General features: G+C 47.6%; 1 pseudogene; it reads left to right on the plus strand.

Annotated features, from left to right (window-relative positions):
- Window positions 1-12927: 12927 nt before the first annotated feature.
- Window positions 12928-13092, plus strand: LOC132209928 (U2 spliceosomal RNA; annotated as a pseudogene).
- The last annotated feature ends 320 nt before the right edge of the window (window positions 13093-13412 follow it).

Below are 13412 nucleotides of genomic sequence, written 5' to 3' on the forward strand. Positions count from 1 at the left end.
TTTATTCAAACTTGTACCACATACTTGTGGAAGAGGTCTGTAAGTTTAGCTCGGAGACACTCCACCTTTTACAGCTCAAAACAGCATGTGAAGGCATTTTCATGTAAAAATGGTTGCATATGACATTGATATGAAATAAATTATTTCACTTACTTACTATAAAAACAGGATGCTGTTCAGTTTCTGACAAAGTTCTGAGTCCTCTAATTTCAACAGGACTTCCACTTCCATACTATCTTCAGAGCTTCTCTATCCGACCGTCAGCTCACAGCTGGGTGAGTAACACTTACGTGACTATCTTAAGCTATACAGATAGTTTCTGAGCCCTAAGTAACTGTTGATGGTTCACTGTTATGGACCTGCAGTTAAACTGTCGGAGCAACAATAATTCTGACCTGATATGGTTGTATTTGACAGTTACCTTGTGCTGCACTGCTTGGACAAGTTTATTTTCTACTTGTTCTGTGTTTTAATGTTCTCCTTTTCCTTCTCTGTTTCCAATGTACATTCTCTTACCCTCCTCACTCTACTTCACCCTGGTTTGATAATACTGAATACAGAAGGGGAGGCTTGTGATTGTAGGATGGCAATCGTCTCAGCTGCAGGAGTTCCTCAGGATCAGGTTCTAGTCCCAACCACCTTCAGCTGTTTCATCAATGACCTTCCCTGCGCCATAAGGTCAGAAGTGGGAATGTTTGCTGATGCTTGCACAATACTTTAGCACCGTTTGTGGCTCCTTGGATACCAAAGCAGTAGATATCTAAATGCAGTGAGCCTGGACAACATTGAAGTGACCCTACCATGTGACAAAGAACATTTGCACCAACAAGTACCAACAAATAATGACCAAATCTGAGAAATGAGAATCTAACCACAGCCAAGTGACATTCACTGGGTGTATCTTTATGGAATTCCCCATTATCATCATCCTGGGGGCTAATATTGATGAGAAGCTGAATTGGAACTATCAGCTGAATAATGTGCATCCAAAATATATCAAACCCTCTCAACCACCTGATCTTCCTATCTAACCACATTCAGGTTTTTGTGAATGTTCGTTCCAAGGTCTGTTTGTCCCTCTACACCACTCACTATTCCTCACTTTCATAGTTCAGTCTCCCTAAATTCATTATCACTCACTCCTGTGGATTCAATTCCTTTCACCATTTTATCTTTCCACTTGATTGATAACTCCCTGCAGTCCACGGTTTTCTTCGTCATGGTCAACTACATGATTATTTATTCTAAATTATGGCTTCTACAACTAGGATTTAATGATGGTTATACATCAGAAAGCAGTGGAACTCCACTGGATTAAAAACTGAAAGGACTGCAATTGCTGTAAATCAGAAACAAATAAGAAAACAGAAATTACTGGAAAAGGTCAGTAGAACTGGCAGCATCTGTGGAGAGAAATCAGAGATAACATTGCAGGGTGAGTAACCCTCAGAATTCCACTGGAAACCGGTGTCAAGATATGGTTCCTTCTGAGGTGGGGATTCGCAGCAGCTATAACAGCAGAGTATCACTATATGTGAATTTGTGCGGGCTCCGGAGTTTATTTTTTGAATGATCCCTTCCCACACATGGGACTGGTGAACAACCTCTCCCCAGTACACCTGAGTAAATGAGTTTCCACCTCAGTGGGTAATTGAATCCTTCCTTCATTCTGCAATTTCCCTGGTTTCTCTGTGCTGTGGGTATCCTTGTCTTTGTCCAGATTGGGCGATCAGGTGAATTCAAGTCAATGCAGAGAGAAGGCCTATTTTTTTCTTGTTATGAATGTGTTTTTGTTCTTCCTTTATTCTCCCATAGGAGGTGGGTATCACTGGTCAGGACAGCATTTGTTGTTCATCCCTAATTTACCTTGAACTGATGTCAGACAGCAGATAGGGATCAACCATGTTGTTGTGGGCCTCAAGACACTTGTATGCCTGACCAGGCAAGGACTTCCCTTCCAAAGGGACATGAATGAATGGGATTTCAGGAAATTAAAGTCATGGCCTCTGTTCCTGAAATTCAGGTTTACTTTCCAGATTTTATTCATTGAATTCAAACTCCAGCAGCTGCTGTGTCTCAGTCCCCAGGGATTATCACCACTGCACTGCTATCTCTTCGCTGTATTGCCTTACTGTAGAGGATAACTTTCACTGTTCAGATCATCCCAGAGTGACAGAGACAGGAGAAGGCCATTTGGACCATCACACCGGTGTTGGTTCCTGTTGAGAAAGGGATTGAGTGAAAGGAAAAAGTACCAGCTGGTGCATGTTTGTAACATTTACAGTGTGCGTCCATGTCAGGATAAATGTGTTTTAAATGTAGGTTGAAGTGGTTACTGAGAGCAAGAAGCTGGTGCAGAGACAATGTGAGCAAAATTAACTTAGCTGCTAACAAACATCAATTTGTTGGTGTAAGCAGCAGAGAATGGTTTCAATCCAGTGACCTTCTGGGTAATGGGCCCAGCATGCTCCCTCTCCGCCACACACACACACACACACACACACACACACACACACACACACAAATAAATGTTTGACTAACAGACACACAACGTCGAAGGGACCAAGCAGACCAGCAACCCACACAGGTGGGCAGACTCATGATTTGACCGAACTTTTGGTAAATGCAAAACCAACAGTTACATGCCTCATTCCAAAGAAGGGTCACTGAACTGGGAACATTAACCCTGCTTTCTCTCCGCAGATGCCGTCAGACTTCAAGAGTTTCACCAGCAATTTCCGTCATTGTTATTTTTCTGATTGTTATTTATCTGTGGGTGATAACTTTCCCCGGGTTGTGAACAATGACATTCAAATTCATCTGAAGGCTATCATCGTTCCCCACTCTCTTGATCATCATTTTCTCACCCTTCTGCCTTCCATTGTCACACCCCACAGCTGGTAGGTTGTTTCACTTCCTCTCCATAATGGTGTTAAACACATGAAAATTCAACTGGTTCCAATGAAAAGGTCGTGGATATGAAATTAAAATCAAGTTTTCAAAGACAGAGATAGACATACAAAAAGTGAATTTAACAGGCAGGGGGAGTCTCTCAGGGGATGGGAGAGCAATCTCTAATATGGTTGATAATTGAGACATTTCCCTGGGAAAGTTCAAGAACCAACAAAAGAAGCTAGTCTTTTTACAAATTCTGTTTTGACCAACATGGGCTGTGGGAAATATCACAGATCAGATGACCCAATAATCCCTGCTCCATGTCAATAAAAGCATCTCTGGGTGTGGTTCAAGCTCACAGCCTCGGCATTTTACGCACCTCTGTACCATCATAGAAGGACCGCACGCTCACCGATTGTGTGACAGGAACCACAGAGTAGCCCTGTGCGCTCATTGCCATCCCACATTTCCCATTGTATCTTCGTGGCTGGGCCACTGACACTCTGATTCCAGGCCTGGGAACTGGGATTATCTGGTCTTCTGCAGCAGTACCTTGTGTGAGGGAATTTTGGTGAGGTTGCGGATGTTAAACAGACAACAATAGAAGGACACAGTATGCCCTCACACACTGGCCACACTGTCATGCATCAAGAATATATTGGAAGTGACAACAAGACCCCTCAGACCACTCAGAGTCATGGTGGTGGACACTCCCACAGCTGCTCAATGACAAACACGTACAAGAATTAAAGACCCCATTCCCACAACATGCAGAACCAATGTGGTTTACAAAATACCATGCAATTATGACTGTAAATGTTACATCGGAGAGACAGGAATGAAACTAGACATTGGAATTCAAAAACTTCAACTAGTAGCAAAACGGAATGACAAACTCTCCTTAATATCGAGACACTCAGACAATGAAGGCCATCAGTTTAACTGGGACAAGGTAGCCATAGTAGCCCAAGCCAAACATAGACATGCATAGGAATTCCTAGAGGCATTGTTCTCCACCCGTCATGCAATCAGCAAACATAAAGAATTGGACCCCTATACAAACCCACACAGATCAAAACCAGAAATGACACTACTCACCATAACAGAGCAAACAGTATAAATTCTAAGCAGAGGAGAAAAACACTGCTTCAACGGAGGCTCTACTGATGATGTCACCTAGCATGGTGATGAACCATCTGAACAAGAACAAGCCAGCTTGGCGAACAAGTCAACAACTCACCCTCAAACTGAGCTATAGATCTTTGCCAAAACTTTGAGCCGAGCTCAATGTGAGAGCTGAAGACCAGTTTTCCTGTTTACCCTGGTACACAGATCACTCCGGATCAATCACCCACATTGACTATCATTTGTGTGTTGCCCTTTCCATGTCTCACCTTGGTTCAGCTTTCTGAAGGGTTCCATGCAATTTTCATTTTGCACATTTTACTGCGGAGAGTTTTGCAGCCTCATTTCAAGACCATTGAGTTTACAAACAGAAAGAGACCATTTAGACCATCAACTCTGCTCTGCCATTCAATAAGATCCTGTCTGATCTGCACTTTGTTGCCTTTCCCCATAAACCTTGATACCTTTATTGCTTAAAGATCTGTTGATCTCAGCCTTAAATATACTTATTGGCCCAGCCACAAGAAACCTCTGCTCTGAAGAATTCCACTGATTCACAACTGTCTGAGAGAATAATTTCTTCCTCATTTCTGGCTTAAATATGAAACCCCTTTCTGATATGAGGTATTCTGGCCCTAGATGGTCCAGAAGGGAACCAACCTTTCTGCAACCAACCCATTAATCCTCCAAAAAACCTGCATGTTTCAACAAGGAGCAAGGATTTTGTTTTGTAGAACAGTGTTTGAGCAGACGAAGGAAATGAATTTCAGAGCTTCAGTGTTAGAAAAGGATTTGCAGATCAGAAACTTGCTTAGATACAGCAAGATCTAAGCGTGTCACTTGATTTTTTAATCATTCAGCCCTGGATATTATTGGTCTTTGAATGTCAGTATTGAGTCAAATAAAAGTAACGTTAAGTTCCTTCCTTACATCTCCCAGTTACTATTGCCCAATATCTTAAATCTGTGTTTCTAAGAATTTTACTACAAGTGAAGAGGAACAGCTGCTCTTTATCTACCTTATCTAAATCTCTCATAAACCTAGACACCTTTGTCAAAGATCACCTCAGTCTTGTTTGCTTTGTGCAGAACACCTTCAGTTTCTCCAACCTGACCTTACAACTAATATCCGTCAGTTCCTGAATCATTCTGATCAATCTCCTTTCAATCACTCCACAGACCCTCACATCCTTTGTGCACATCACCTGTTTGTGCAGACCCGAATGCTCTGTGTTCAAGTGGGTGATGTTATCACACACGGGCAATTGCTCAATGATGTCACCCTGATTCCTGAGCATTTCCTGAACTGTGGGTTTCCTCTCACCCCAGTGCTTCTGATATCTTTTGAGCTGCAGACTCCAGCATTTGATTTTAAAGTTGAAGACAATGAAATTATTTCAGTATTTTTAACCAGTAACGTACACATTTTGTATCAGAGATAATAGGAACTGCAGATGCTGGAGAATCCGAGATAACAAAGTGTGGAGCTGGATGAACACAGCAGGCCTAGCAGCAGCTTAGGAGCTGATGTTTCGGGCCTAGTCCCTTCATCAGAAAAAGGGGAATGGTGAGAGGGTTCTGAAATAAATAGGGAGAGGCGGATCAAAGAGGGAGAGAGGAGAAGATAGGTGGAGCGGTGAAGGCAGCCGAAAAACTGCTCGATGTCCAAACGTGAGTGGTATTCATTGATGTGTGTGTGGAGGGGGATAAAGGTGAGCCCCTTACTGAGGACTGACCATTTGACCTCAGTCAGGGGGAGGTCTAGGGGTGATGGTGAAAACTCAGCAGGGCTCAGCGTGGCTGTCTCCTCTGGGGCTGCTGGCTTTTTGGCCTGCCGTGTTCATTCAGCTCCACACTTTGTTATCTCATGTACACATTTTGCTTCATATGCTGTTCCCAGTTATCTGACTCTGGTGTTGGTGTGATGTAAATCAAGTCCCACTAACATGAGGATTTTGCAGAGGTGACAAAGAAGGTTGGTGAAGACAGAGAGGGTAAACATTGTTTGGATGCACTTCGGAAAGGTGTTTGAAAAGGTTCCTCATGGTAGACCGGTTAGATCACATGGAATCCAGTGGAAGCTAGTGGTTTGGATCCAAGACTGGCTTGAAGGCAGGAGGCACAGAGTGATGGTAGAGTGTTATATATCAGACTGGAGACCTGTGACCTGTGGTGTGTCACAAGAATCAGTGCTGGGACACTGCTTATCCATAACTTTATATAAATGATTTAGATGGAAGCAGAGGAGGGATGGTTAGTAAGTTTGCAGATGGCCCCAAAATTCATGTTGTTGTGGATAGTGAAGAATGTTATCTCAGAGTACAACGGGACCTTGATCAGATGGGCCAATGGGCCAAGGAGTGGCAGATAAAGTCTAGATAAATGTGAGGTGTTGCAATTTGGTAAGGCAAACTCAGGCAGGACTTATAAGTTAATGGTCAGACTTTGTGGAGTGTCACCAAACAGAGACATTGGGGTGCAGATGCATTGTTCGTTGAAAGTGGACTCACAGTTAGACAGGGTGGCGAAGAAGGCATTTGGCATACTTGCTTTTATTGTATTGAGTATCGGAGTTTGGGCATTATGATGCAGATGTACAGAACATTGCCACTTTTAGAATACTGCACTCAGTTATAATATCCCTGCTACAGGAAAGTTGTTAAACTGAAAGGTTTCAGAAAAAAAAAGATTTACAAGGATGGTGCTTGGATCGAATGGTTTGAGCTACAGGGAGAGGAGGCTGAATAGGCTGGGGCTGATTCCCTGGAACGTCATAGGCTGAGGCGTGACCTTACAGAGGTTTATAAAATCACGAGGGGCTTGGATGGGGTGAATTGGCAATACCTTTCCTGCAGGGAAAGGAATCCAAACCTGAGAGCATGGGTTTAAGTTGAGAGGTGAAAGATTTAAAAGGGACCTGAGGGACAGTTTTACATGTAGAGAATGCTGCATGTATGGAGAAGGTGGTACAGTCACAGCTCTTAAACAGCATCAGGATTGGGAAATGAACAGGAAAGGGACAGAGGGATACGGGCCCAATGCTGGTAAATGGGACTAAAATAATTTAGGATATCTGGTTCGAATAGACAAGTTGCAGCAATCAGAGATAATGGGAACTGCAGATGCTGGAGAATCCAAGCTAATAAAGTCTGAAGCTGGATGAACACAACAGGCCGAGCAGCATCTCAGGAGCACAAAAAGCTGACGTTTCGGGCCTAGACCCTTCATCAGAGAGGGGGATGGGTTGAGGGATCTGGAATAAATAGGGAGAGAGGGGGAGGCGGACCGAAGATGGAGAGAAAAGAAGATAGGTGGAGAGGAGAGTTTAGGTGGGGAGGTAGGGAGGGGATAGGTCAGGAAGACAGACAGATCAAGGAAGTGGGATAAGGTTAGTAGGTAGGAAATGGAGGTGCGGCTTGGGATAGGAGGAAGGGATGGGTGAGAGGAAGAACAGGTTAGGGAGGCAGAGACAGGCTGGGCTGGTTTTGGGATGCAGTGGGGGGAAGGATGAGCCCAGATCATGGAGTGGGATGGGTTTGGAGGGAGGCCGTGGTGATTTGCCTTTTTTGCAACAAAAAGTCATATATATCGAGGGAGATAGACCCACTGTTATCAGCGAGTGGTTCCTGCTGGCTGCGCACTGCCTGAGAGGGCACTGGAGGCAGAATCATTCGTGACCCTCAGGAGAGAGTTGAACAATGAGAGATTTACAGGGCATCGGTAAGACGATGATGGGTGGGACTGGTGAAATTACCTGTACAGACAGCTGATGCAGACAGTGACACGCTGAAACACCTTCCTCTGTGCTGGGTCATTCTCTGAGTGTGCGGTTCTGTACCGATTGTTGCTGCAATCTCACTGACCATCCGCTAGTCATGGAGCTGGTTGATGAGGCTTGTTAGTGACATGCCCCACCTCATCTGATTGGTACATTTCCAATGATCTACATTCATTGCAAAGAGATTTTTATAGAAAAGGTCTTGAAAAAGTACTGGTGTAAACCGACTATCGGTTTTCCCCGGTTAGGAAACCCAGGAGTCCGGGAACAACAGTAAAAACTGTCAGCAGTGACTTACAAGTCTTTGCACTCAGTCAGGCTGATGGAAAATATGGAAGGTAACTGGGACCTAAGGTAGTCCAGTATTACAATGTCTTTACTTTTTGGCCTTCTTTGGTTAAAATTGAGGGTGTGTTTATCTTTGTTAACTGGATCCAGCTGGTGCTTTCCCCAACTGGTCAGGGGGCCAAGGGGGACTGTGCTGGGGTGTTTTCTTTGTCTTTTTTTCTTCTTTGTTTGTTTTTTTTTCTTCTTTGTTTGTTTTTTTTCCCTTTAGTTGGTGTATCTACCCCCTGGGTAACCTGCATGACTGGGTAGGTGTACAAATATGTTTTTTTTGTAGATCTTATGAATAATGTATATTTTCTTTCAAATTAAAAAAAAAGGTGTGTTTATACCTGTTCTTATCATTGTGGACTGAGAAGAGGATAGAGCGAGTATTGGAGGTGGAAGGAAGATGTCAGGTTGATTGTGCACCCTTGCAACTGGTGGATCTTAATGCTGGTTAAGGCCTAATGCTGGTTCAGGGGAGCAGCAAACCTGCAAGGATGGCTGTGGCAAGTGCTTGTGCCCTGGGTCAGGAGGTCCGGAACACCATCTGTGTTTCCGTGAAGAAGGTGGATGAAGGTGCACCTGTGGACCGCGCCTTCTGTGTGAAGAGGGTCATTTTGGACTGTTGTGGGTTTGCTGCTGCTGACATTTACTGCCTGCAGGATTTCCCTGGAGGAGGTTTTTACAATGTAACCATCAGGAACACCAAGCTTTGTGAGCGCTTCCTGGAGGTTTTCAAGGAGAAAGGATGTGAGGGGCCCCCTCTCTGCACTGACCGCTGTCCCACTGTTTGTGATGCCTGTGCCGAGGAGCCGTATGGTGACTGTACACATGTACAACATGCATGTGCGAGCAGCTGATGTCCTGACCTTCCTTGGAAGGGGACCTAACCAACATCCTGGACCCCTTTGGGATCTGGACAAGTAAGAGGCAGGCCAGGGTGATGCTGAGGACGGGCGTGGTCGGGAACATCATACACCCACCAGGCAGCTTCACGATTGGTGGGAGCAAGGACTACCTGACCTACGCAAGGCAACCCAAAGTCTGCCATGCCTGTGGTAGGTCAGGTCACATGGTGGCCGACTGCAAAGTCACCATCTGATGGAACTGCAAGGAGGATGGACCCCTTGCAAAGGATTGACAAAAGAAAAAATCTGCAACCTTTGTAGGAAAGTGAGCTACATCTGCAGGCCGTGACTGTGGTGGGGGAACCACCTACGCCCAGGTCACTAGCAGCGGCAATGCGGGGCAAGCCCCTCCACCCACCCTCCCCTGTAGGAGAGGCAGGCACCAGGCCCATGCAAGGACCTTTGTCCGACTGTGCAGGAGGGACCAGCCCCGCAGGATGGAACCGAGGCCAGCAAAGCGCCCCTGCAGGCTCCGCTTTCTCCCCCACTGCCCCCACCCACCCCCTGACAACCCAGAGTCAATGGAGGAGGCTACAGGTGACCCAGGGGAGTGGACAACGGTCCGGAAGCCAAGGAGGAAGGCACGCTGGAGGGCCCCAGTGGTACACAGCGAGCGGTTGGCCATCCTGCAGCGGCTTCCAACCCTGCTGGCTATGCCTAGACCAGTCATTCTAGGTGGAGACTTCAACTGCATCATCGATGCAGATGGAAGATCCAGTGTGGGGACAGTGGGTGGGGAGAGTAAATTGGACGCCACGTCCAGATTCCTGCTGGACACGGTGAAGGACACCAAGTTGCTCGACGTCTTCAGCACCCCTGCAGACGGAGCGCAGCGGAGATACACCTGGTCGCAGCCAGATGGGTCTATCTGCTCAAGGATAGACTTCCTGTTTGTTCTCGGTCAGGTCCACTGGCGTCGAGCCGGTGTTCCTCTCTGACCACTGCCTCCTGCTGGCCGACTGTCACTTACAGGACAACCAGCAGACTGGCAAGGGGACGTGGAACATCAACACGACTCTGTTGACCACAGAGTATGTCGAGGAGCTTAAGAGGGAGTATGCAGGTTGGAGAACCGTGAAACCCCTCTTTGAGTCTCCGGGTGACTGGTGGGAGAAGGTGGAGGAGAACATCAAGAGGTTCTTTTGCTCAAGGGTGTTCGGAAGGTGAGAGAAAGGCGGGGAAAGCTGTCGCAACTCCAGAAAAGGACGCAGAACCTGCTCCTTCTGCAGTCAATGGGGGTCGATGTCACGGAGGATGTCCGCAAGGTGAGGGGCCAGCAAGCCTCCCCCTTTGCCACGGAGGCCTCCAGGATAATCTTCCGGTCCAGGGTCCGCACAGTGGAGCAGGACAAGATGTGCTCGGGTTTCTTCTTTCAGGAGGTGCACAAAGAGCTCTGTGCTCAGCCGGCTGAAGGAGAACGACGGCTCGGTGACGTCGTCTCAGCCTGACATTTTGAGGATTAGCAGATCCTTCTATGCCAGACTGTATGATGCGAAGCCCACGGCCAGCATGACCTCCGAGTTGCTCCTGTCGTCTATCACGGAGGTCTTAGGCGGCGGCACGAGGGAGTGGCTGGACCGGCAGATATCCCTGGACGAGCTGACTACAGCCCTCATGTCCTTTGAGAGGAATAAGATTCCTGGGAGCGATGGCTTACCGGTCGAGCTGTATTCCGCTCTGTGGGACCGGGTCGGCCAGAACCTGCTTGAGGTGTACGATCGTGCGCTTCAGAGAGGGGAAATGTGCAAGTCCATGAGGAAGGGCATCATCACCGTCATTTACAAGAGGAAGGGAGAGAGGGAAGAAATTACGCATTGGCGTCCCATTTCACTATTGAACATGGACTACAAAATCCTGGCTAAGGTCACAGCCAACCGGGTCAGGACTGTCCGGGAGTTGCTGAATCACCCTGACAAAAACTGTGCTGTGCCGGGCAGGAAGATCGCTGAGAGTTTCGCGTTCATCAGTATGATCGCCTACGTGCAGGACAGGCGGGTGGACACCTGCCTCGTCAGCCTGGACCAGGAGAAGGCCTTCAACAGGGTCTCTCCAAATTGGGGTTCGGGGAGGGCATCAGTAATTGGATCTGGCTGCTCTACACCAACATAGTTAGCACAGTCTCGATCAATGGGTGGGAATCGGACAGTTCTCCCGTCAGATCTGGAGTCAAGCAGGGGTGCCCGCTCTCTCCTGCCTTGTTTGTGTGCTGTGTGGAGCCCTTCGCCGCATCCATCAGGAAGGACGTGAGCCTGAAGGGCGTGACTATCCCAGGCAGCGGAGGCCTTCAGGTCAAGACCTCCTGCACATGGAACATGTCGCCGTCTTCTGCACCGATCGTCAGTCGGTGAGTGTGCGTAGACGTCGGTGAGTAGACATCTGCGGCCCAAGCCAATAGGGGTAAGAACGAGGACATATTCTTCGGGAACTGGGACAACCGCTCCTTCATCCCCTTCACCGTCAGCACAGACTACCTGAAGGTGCTGGGTGTTTGGTTTGTTGGAGCTGGGACATGCACTCAGAATTGGGAGGAGCATATCACCAAACTGAAGCAGAAGCTGGGCACGTGGACGTTCTGGTCCCTCTCCATCACGGGTAAGAACCTGGTTGTCAGGTGCGAGGGGCTTTCGGTACTGTTGTATGTGGCGCAGCCCTGGCGTATTTCCTGGACCTGCGCCGCTGTGGTCACCCGGGCCATCTTCCACTTCATTTGGGGGTGGAGGATGGACCGGGTCCGCAGGGACACCATGTACAAAGACCTGTAAAATGGGGAGAAAGTAAGTATGTACCGAACTCCAGCCTCGCCCTGACGGCTACCTTTGTGTGCGGCTGCATCAAGCTGTGCGTAGATCCTCAGTACGCAAACACCAAGTGTCACTACTGACTGAGGTTCTGCCTGTCCCCTGTGTTGTGAAGGATGGGCCTGGCCTCATTGCCGCAGAACGCTCCGAGTAGTTGGACCGTCCTGTACCACCTGTCGTTTGTGGAGAAATTTTTGAAAGGAAACACCTTCGACCACAAGGCCATCTGGCAGTGGTCAGCACGTAGTATCCTCGAGACGCTTTGGGAAAAACAGAGGGTGGATCGCGTCCTGTTGTATCCCTGTGCAGACTGCCAAAGTTATTTGGCAGAATGCCTCATCGCCAGAACTTTCAAACGAGCACAAAGACATTGCTTGGCTGGTAGTGACAGGGGCTCTGCCAGTGAGATCCTTCATGCACGCCCCGAATCTCTGTGCCACTGCACGCTGCCCTCGAGGTGGCTGCATGAGGGGGAAACGAGACTGTCTATCACCTCCTTCTGGACAGTGCCTATGCACAGGAGGTCTGGAGGGGGATGCAGTGGTCTTTGTCGAGGTTCATCCCGAGTAGATCCGTGACGCGGGAGTCCATGCTCTATGGGCTGTTTCCCGGGATGCACACCGAGACCAACATCAACTGTGCCTGGAGGACCAACAATGCGGTGAAAGACGCTCTTTGATCTGCCTGCAACTTGCTGGTCTGTCAGCTGAAAGAACTGACCCCGACCGAATGTTGCAGACTGGCGCACTCCAAGGTCCAGGACTATGTGCTGAGTGACGCGCTAAAGCTTGGGGCAGCCGCCGCCAAGGCGCGGTGGGGAAAGACCACCCTATGAAACGCCTCATCCAGAATAGAAAAAAAGGGCCCTATCTGGTAACTGGGCCCAGCTGGCGCCTTCCCCAACTGGTCAGGGGGCCAACAGAGACTGTGCGGGGTGAAGACTGCCGGTGTATTTTCTTTGCTTTGTTTTTTTTCTTCAATGTTTTGTTTTTTTTCCCTTTAGTTGGTGTACGTACGCCCTGGGTAACCCAGAGCAGCTTGCATGACTGGGTAGGTGTATGAATGTGTTTTTTTGTACATCTTATGAATAAAGTATATTTTTTCAAATTAAAAAAAAATGTTCTTATCAGCTTTTAATATCTGATATGTTCTTTACTTAAGGACCCTATATTAAACCGATTTTTTGGAACAGCAGCTTGCTCTGTCCTCTCCATGCATCATCCTGGTATTGCAGTGTTCCTCGGAATGGTGCAGTCTCGTTAAACCAATTTTAAAAACAGCCTTATCAAAAACTGAAGAAGGGTGTCTAGGCCTGAGGCATCGGACTTCCTGCTCCTTTGCTGTTTGGCCTGCTGTGTTCATCCAGCTCTGGACCTTGTAATCTCCAGCAGATCAGCACTCTGGAACCATAACAGCCCTTAGCCCAACAAGTCCACATCAAACCTCAGAGTATCCCAGCCAGACCTACACCCCACCTAATCAAACTCTCCCTTAACACAACAGGCAATTTAACATGGCTAATCTACCTAGCCTGCACATCTTTGGACTGTGAGAGCACTCTGAGGAAACCCACACAGAC

Source organism: Stegostoma tigrinum, chromosome 8 (assembly GCF_030684315.1).
Source record: "Stegostoma tigrinum isolate sSteTig4 chromosome 8, sSteTig4.hap1, whole genome shotgun sequence".
Lineage (NCBI taxonomy): Eukaryota > Metazoa > Chordata > Chondrichthyes > Orectolobiformes > Stegostomatidae > Stegostoma > Stegostoma tigrinum.